Source organism: Ixodes scapularis, unplaced genomic scaffold (genome assembly GCF_016920785.2).
Source record: "Ixodes scapularis isolate PalLabHiFi unplaced genomic scaffold, ASM1692078v2 PGA_scaffold0__279_contigs__length_252992795, whole genome shotgun sequence".
Taxonomy (NCBI): domain Eukaryota; kingdom Metazoa; phylum Arthropoda; class Arachnida; order Ixodida; family Ixodidae; genus Ixodes; species Ixodes scapularis.
Window position 1 is genome coordinate 12,033,680 of NW_024609835.1, and position 7,922 is coordinate 12,041,601.

General features: G+C 44.5%; 1 non-coding gene across 1 annotated transcript; it reads right to left on the reverse strand.

The window, feature by feature from the left end:
- Window positions 1-925: 925 nt before the first annotated feature.
- On the reverse strand, window positions 926-1,008 carry Trnal-aag. Its single transcript has one exon. It is a non-coding gene; the product is annotated as a tRNA-Leu (tRNA).
- Window positions 1,009-7,922: the final 6,914 nt, after the last annotated feature.

Consider the following 7,922-nt stretch of genomic DNA (forward strand, 5'->3'; position numbering starts at 1 on the left):
AAGTTGAAAAATCCTTTCATGGCCCCTTTAAAAGTTGACCCCTCAATGTTAGTTATGTGCAAAAGCCCGCATTGCTGAATATAAAAGCCAAGTAGCTTCAAAACCTCAAAATTTGAAAAATAAGTCATTTCACGAAATGCAAAGACTGTTTCTCGGTTTTCCATAAGACAACCGTATTAGCTAAGGAAAGGGACAATATTAAACTGCTCGTAAATCCGTTCACAGTTATTAACTAGGAAACTAAGATACTCCTTAATTTGTTTTTCATCGCTAACATCGCGGCATCGCTTTTTTTTCAATTGCTTCCTAAGGTCGGACTCACACTGCCCTATGTAATAGAAAAGACAGTGTACCGACAATGTCTGAGGAATTCCTCGTATGAAAGTCACATTGGTCATACAAAAACTGCCTGCAGAAATGTTCGAAGCCTGAATGCAACAAACATGCGTCGAACATGATTGGCGCGTATCCGCAGATAATTCTTTCCGCATGCCCACCGGCAACCCTACGAGTAACGACGTGATGCATGACATGATGTATGAGAAGTGGAACTTTGGCTTAAGTGGCTTCATAAGGTCTCGTGGTTTTTAAGGGCGAAGCTCCTTAAGGGGTATTCACACGAGGGAGAAATCCCGGGGATTTCTCCCCGGCACGCGCGCATCACGAGACGGAAACGCGAGGCTTTTGCACATCACCAAGCCTGACATTTTCGTCGCGGGATGCGCGTGCCGTGGAGAAATCCCCGGGATTTCTTCCTCGTGTGAATACCCCGTTAGAGTCTAGCCTGGTCCGTCCGGCGTCCGTGCTCACATCGATCTTGCTGGTGCTCGTGCTTGCGAGCTCACGTGCTCACGTGCTCGCGAGCTCACGTGCTCACATGCTCGTGTAAGGCAAAAAAGAAAAAAAAAAGAAAAAGAAATGTTTGCGCAGTCGACAAGATTCGAATCTGTGCGGGGAGACCCCAAGGGGATTCTTAGTCCATCGCCTTAACCACTCGGCCACGACTGCGGGACGAGTAGGGGACTCTGAGATGTGGTAGTAACCCAAGAGCTGGGGATGTCATGGATGAAACGTTGCATGTAGCCGCTCAACGTCTATACAGGAGAGGGCGCTGCGGTCAAATGCGCACATATAATCGCGTTAAACTTTGCATGCATTGGCTCAACGTTTATAGATGAGAGGGCGCTGCGGTCAAATGCTCAATTGCGTATATAACCACGTTCCATACCGCACATTCTCTTTCTGACATGGATGAAAACGAACGAAAGGCTCGGCATGCTGCGGCTCAGCGTCTACGCAGACAAGCACCACCAGAGCTTCACCCCAATCAACATCATTCACCACGCGAAGACGGTCAATTTTTTTTTTCTTTTGCGACACGGGGGTTCAGGCAATTATTTCCATTTTAGAACTTTCTAAATTGTTTTAGTTAATGGTTGCTAAACTTTATTTGAGTTTCTCGATTATCGGTGTACGTATGAATTTGGCTTCAAAGTCTGCTGGGTGCAGAAAGGTAAGTAATTAAAATTTAGCCAGCACGTTTCGATGGGCTGTAAGGGGTGAAGGCTCTACAAATGTCGAAATTTGGAAGAGCGGATTTCGTGCGGGAGGGATGATCGTCAGACGGGGAATAATTGGAGCTGGTTCGGTCCTTTGTTTCTGGGTGCACTCAATGGCTGTTACCCGTTGCGAGTAGATGCGGGTGAACATCTCGAGAGCCTTAGTGCTATGGCGGGAAATAACTTCGAACCCATAAAGGCCGGTTGTGAGTCCTCCTGACAAACTAGAAAGAGAAAATAAACGTGACAGCTGAGTTTGAGACCTTCATGTGTGTGTCGCCCAGTCTTTTCTTCCTCAGTCGCGGGTTCCCATGATATGTGAAAGTTCATACGCTCGCCCGTATTTTGTTCCCTTATCTCAACAAAGGGCGAAATGAGCAGAACGTAAGGGCGCAACTGTATATCAAACATTTTAGTGAAAAACCCGAGACTGAAGTATTGACAGACGACGACAAGGAAGAGAAGCAGAACGTCTCAAACACAGCTAAAACTTTATCGAGGACAGAACCTTTTATATAGGGTCGAAAAAAGAAAGGAGGAAATTGTCGTATCTTTTGCTAAGAGAGGTGGTGTGAAGAAGGGTTCCCTATTATTTTTTTTTATTTTTAAACCCTATTTAAAGGGTTCTGTCCTCAATAAATTGTTAAATAGCGAAACATTTTTCGCGTTGAATTACGCATGAACATGACATTAACCCCGAGAGTGCGGGTAAAAACGCCACAAACTCTACGGGGTCCCAATACATCGTTCTTACATCATTATTCAAAGTTTCGTTTCCTTTTTTCACATTTGTTTCGGTCATATAAAATTTACCAAATATACTATCGCCTGTGTGATCAGGTACAGCTAACTGCTTTTGTGTAGCGTCGAGCCAAACCCCTTTGTCTTTAAAAAAAGTATAAACGTTAAAGAACAACGAGATACGATCAAGAACTCAATACTCTCTGGAGTTGTACTTTTAATTTTTGAGTAACGAGCGTACGGTATCGATCAACACTTGCCAGATTCGTCGGGAATTAATCAACAAGAACGACGAGCTTCGCCATTCGCAAGATGGAAGCTCCGGACAGAGGGAGAGAGAGAGATGTGCTACGTTAAAAAAGGCGTCCTCGGATCGATGTTTGAGCGGCTGACCCCCGTGATTCATTAACCGCAGTCGCCGAAGAAGCGGCCGTCAAACAGGAAGCAGCTTGGACCTAAGCAGCGTCTCGGCATTGTGTGCCGCCGACAGGTCGCATTAGCCCGGGGCCAGGCTCCAACGTGACGATGGGGCTTCTCCCGAGTGGTCGTTACTCACGACGAGGAGGCAGCAGAAAAAGGCCTCTTTAATGAGTCGCCTGCTTCTGGATTCGGCTACTCACGTGACAACGCTTATCTCTTTCGTATTTCTTTGCCTCTGCTTGCAAATATATCAACGACACATTGACTTTATATATTTTCTTTTTAATTTTGACCGAGTTGTGTTTTGTTAATATGGAGCCCGCTAATATGAATTCCCAGCACTATGGACAAAATACTGGAGAACGAATTGGCCATATGCGTAGATTTTTGTCCCCTTATCAGGTTAAACTCCCATCATAGGCGATGTTTTCAGGAAACGATGTCCGTGAACGCCCTGTTCCCACTAAATAGAAAAACGGATTTGTTTATCCCCCGAGAAAAAAATATACTGTAAAACCCTTAATTTTCGCGAGCCCTCAATTTTCGCAAATTTCACGAATTGAAGAATTTGCGAAATTTAAGGGCGCGCGAAAATTTCGGTTTTGAAGATTTTCAATGCAGGCGTCTGGAATTCGCGAGATTTAGTGCTCGCGATTATGCCATATGTGACCGACTCGCGAAAAATAGGGGCCGCGAAAATAAAGGGTTTTACAGTATTCGTTTTGGCTAGAACTGTCCGAACAAGCTTCTTTCGATCATGTCCCCTCTCCACAGGCAGGATATTTCGAGGTCAGTTGACCACGCTAAACTCCAAGAACGATGTTTTAACGACGTAAATCGGACGTGTCTGGGAGCCGAGTTTTGAGTTTAAGGTCCCATCGTGGGACTTTTCGCTCTGTGAGTTAAGGGGTATTCACACGAGGGAGAAATCCCGGGGATTTCTCCCCGGCACGCGCATCCCACGACGAAAACGTCAGGCTATGCGATGTGCGAAAGCCTCGCGTTTTCATCTCGTGATGCGCGCGTGCCGGGGAGAAATCCCCGGGATTTCTCCCTCGTGTGAATACCCCTTTAAGTGTCTCAGAAATGTTCAGAGTCTTTTCTGAAACAGTTAGCGCGAGAACAAGTCATCGCGTCCTCTGTCGCCGGTATTGTACCGCCAATATTGGTCCAGGTGCCTAACTTGGCGTTGTTCACTGCGTGCGCTCGGCTTCGGTTAGAGTTCGGCGATTTCCATTCCCGCATGTTTGGTCAAAAAGGAATAAATCTAGACCATCCGCCTACGTATTGGATGCATCGGAGCGCGGATCAAACAACAGCAACCCAGTCATTGTGCCAATCCCTGAGCCACATTTCGTGGCTGCACTTTGAAACAGAAACCGAAGGTATCCCATCAAAATCTGAAGCACATGACGCTGCGTAATGCATGGGAAGAGTTCGCTGGTTCGTAATACCTTAAATATATATATAAAAAAAAAATATGGGGTTTCGGCGCATGAACGGCCTAGTGTGAAAGAATTGACTCTTGGGATAAGAAGGGTTAGGTTATCGTATATTTTATTTCGAATTCAGTCGCAATGCTGGAGGCATTATAGAGGCCGGGGGGGGGGGGGGTAGAATTGTCAGTTTGTCGGAATCATAAAAATAGGGAATCTGCAGTACATTATATACAAAACGTAATCTAGCAAATGTATCGTCAGATCATCTGATCGGGTGGCTACACCACCACCTTTGTAGGCGACTACGGGGTGACACAATGAAAAGCAGCATTTTCCATTACGTGACCCGTTCCGACGGCCAATCACGCGCGCATCTGACCCAGTCGAGAGGCCTGTAACAATGTACTGATTTAAGCAAATAGTCGGACTCGATTACACGAAAACAAATACCCAATCGTTTGCTGTATACTGTGCCGTGCCATTGACCTTGTGCTCGATCGAACGTTGTTCGAAATGTTTAGAGTCAGTTTGTTATTTTTAAACGTGGCCGGTTCGGGAGTCTGCACACTTTTTTTCCAGCGAGGACAAATACATTTATCCAAGGTATGAAAACGGGTGTTTTGGAAACCATATATCCTGCTACTTTTCGGGCCAAAGTAAATTGAAAACAGTGACACAGGCATGGAACTCCGTAAATCAGTTAAGACGTGATTGCCTAAATTTACTAGTCCGTAGCATTAGCTCTGCATCCTTGGGCCACGAATTGTGTAACTGAACTCTCCTATATTAATACACGACGCAGGGCTCATTCGATTGGCCTGCACCAGCCCACAGCGGTGCAGAAAAATGCAAGGAAATGTATACTTCAGGTTGTGTTTTCAGATCGGCTGCACTCGTAAATTGAATAAGGTGGTATGCACCAAAGTGCAGCTGGCGCAGGAGATGCAGGTAAATCAAAAGAACCCAGAGTCATAACAATGTATTACGAGATAAAATTTCACAGCTACACTGCGCCTCCCTTTTCACAGTACTCACTGTATGCTCCCATTCACAGCGCAGACTGCACATTTAGATCGATGCCTTTCGTGTTTTGGACTCATCATTCGTTAAGCTCACTTCGGTGGTTGCAGTAATTTTGTGAACGAGTGCTTTGGAAAAGGTAGAAGCCATAGACATTGGTTTTATAGTGCTGTGCATGGAAACCAAACTGGAGTATGCTTTACAGACTGGTGTGAGGGCAGTAGAGTATCATACATATGTACACTTCAATATAACGGTCGTAAAAATAGAATGCTTTGAACGAAGACAGCAAAATACTCTACATGTGTTGTGCACTGTGAATATGGTTCCAGAATGGTGCCTCATTTGTACAGAATGTCAAGAATTGCCAAGACATCGGCAAGAGCCGGCCGCAGTCCTCTAATCAAGAATTGGCAGCTTGAGCAGTCTCGTTTTTGCACTATTGCGGGGGTATCAGCTAAATATATGTTAAATTTCTCGGAAATATTTAAAACGCGTATTTAGCGGGTAAAAGGGTTGGCTACTTTGCTGACACCCTGCTTGGTCATGTATCTCACACTGCTATAATGATTAAATGACAAATGAACACCAGTTACAACATAGAGCGGTAATTATATCGCTTGAGAAGAGTATACGGTAGTTCATTGTGTCATAAAGTATTACTCAAAAAAGAGTCGTTTAGGATAATTCCTCGTGCACACATTCAAGGCTGTCGAATAAAAACTGCAATCAGCCACATTAAAGCAATCGGTAGATTCCAGATATTCTAGATTTCCAGACAGGCACCACCGGATGTTCTTGTTACGAAGTGTGTCATTTTCTCGCGAACGCTCGACGGTGTAGGAGCAGTATCGGATATTTCTCATCAAAGTCCAAAACTATCAGCTGAAGCTCCCTCATAATAGTTGTGCAGGTGCAAAAAGCACACTTAGTGACAGCGACTGGTACCGCTCGACGAATCTCGCAACAGTATGTGACTCTAGAACACCATGCCAAGGGACACACAAAAAAACACTGAAACATGCGCACATTTCTTAAATACAGTCCAAATTCAAGGCAAAATGAGTCAGCCCAGGTCCTTTGTATTATCGCCTAAACAGTTTCGCAGTCCTAAATTTTATCACATGTATTTTTTTGCGCAACTATTAACGGGAAATTTACGAATTTTGTTTCTTCGTAAAGGAAACTTACCACAAAATAAAGGCGAAATCAGGAGCATCATATTTGCAGTTTGATGACTCGGGTAACGCTGTCAAGCAAGGGTTCAATAACAAAAAAAAAAAAAAAAACTCAAAGTACGTTGAAAGAGTTTCATATAGTCACCCTCAGAACAAGAATCGTGTAATTAGGACTAGATACGTTTACCATTTTTGACGATGCTTTGGTTTTTTTACTAAAAAAGGTAATGATTTCATATCTGCCGACTAGTTAAGATGGGCCATGTATACCCGACACTGAAAGTTAATTTTACGTTGTTTCTTCGATATACTAAAGCTTTCAAGACATACAAAGAAAGAAGGTAGTGGAAGTTGGGGGGAGGAACTTCCAAGGAAAGATCCAGGATTACGCAAACTGGGAAAGGACGTTGCGGTAAGATAATTATAGATCAATGTTCACAGCCACTGAAAGTTTTCCGAGGTTTTTTGTGTTTTTTAACTTTAGAAACGTTTTGATGTTCGATCTTTGATGCTATATCCTTCAGACATTCCTCTTGGCCGGGTATTTGCACCCCTCTTACTCGTATGAGTTAGGGCCCAAATGAGAGGCTTTAGAACACACTCGAAACTTTTGCGATCGATGCCGCGAAAATGTTCCTCCAGCGCTCAGACGAGGCATATTAGTGTAGAAATAGAGCCTCATATTTTATCAGAAAGGTGGTGGAGAAACAAGCGCTTTGAAGGATGGGCCCTACCAGAGGTACGGTACAAATGAGATGGTTGACTCTCATACCCTGACTGGACGTGGTCATGAATCTGTCCCTTATAGATTTCCGTGAACGTGAAGTAACAGAGGGCACTATATACAAGGGGAAATATACAATGTGCGGCACGGTGAGGACGAGCACAACATTCCTGACTTCTCGTATATTACTCATACACTATAGCAACGAACAAATTTCGCCGCCGAAGATTGAGGCCCTGAAGAGAGTTTAATATGCTGTTTTTTGTATCAAACCTCCTAAAGGGCAGTAAAAGCGCAGGAAAGACGGGATTCGGGTGATCGCGTTAACTGTGCCGCACTCCGTAAGTCAGATCTCACTGCTCCACGCACAGTACGGACCCACACTTTAACTACGCCACAATGAATGCTCAGCTGAAACCCTACGCGTGATAAAGCAAATGTGTCACGAAAACTTTGTCATAGCAACTACGACTCTGCATTCCGCGGTGTGGTCTTTTTTTTTTGTGTTGCCAAATTTAATTTTAGGGTGACTATGACTTACGGTTGCATCTTACCGCACGAAATAGTTATTCTTTTTATTGCTAAACATGATGATAAGCAGCTTTGACTTAAGGAGTGTTCAGACATACGACCCAGTGCCAATTCAGCGCACTAACCACAGCTCTAACTCAGCGCTGTAGACCAACTCCACTTTCTGACGTCACGTCACTGCGGTAGCGCTGCTGTTGGTACTGCGCATGCGTAGATGATTCGCCTCAGGTGAATGTGGTTTCTGCGCAGGCTCAGTCCCCACTCCCGATGTGGGCAGACACGGGCTTGTTTGTAAACACTGTGTTGGTGA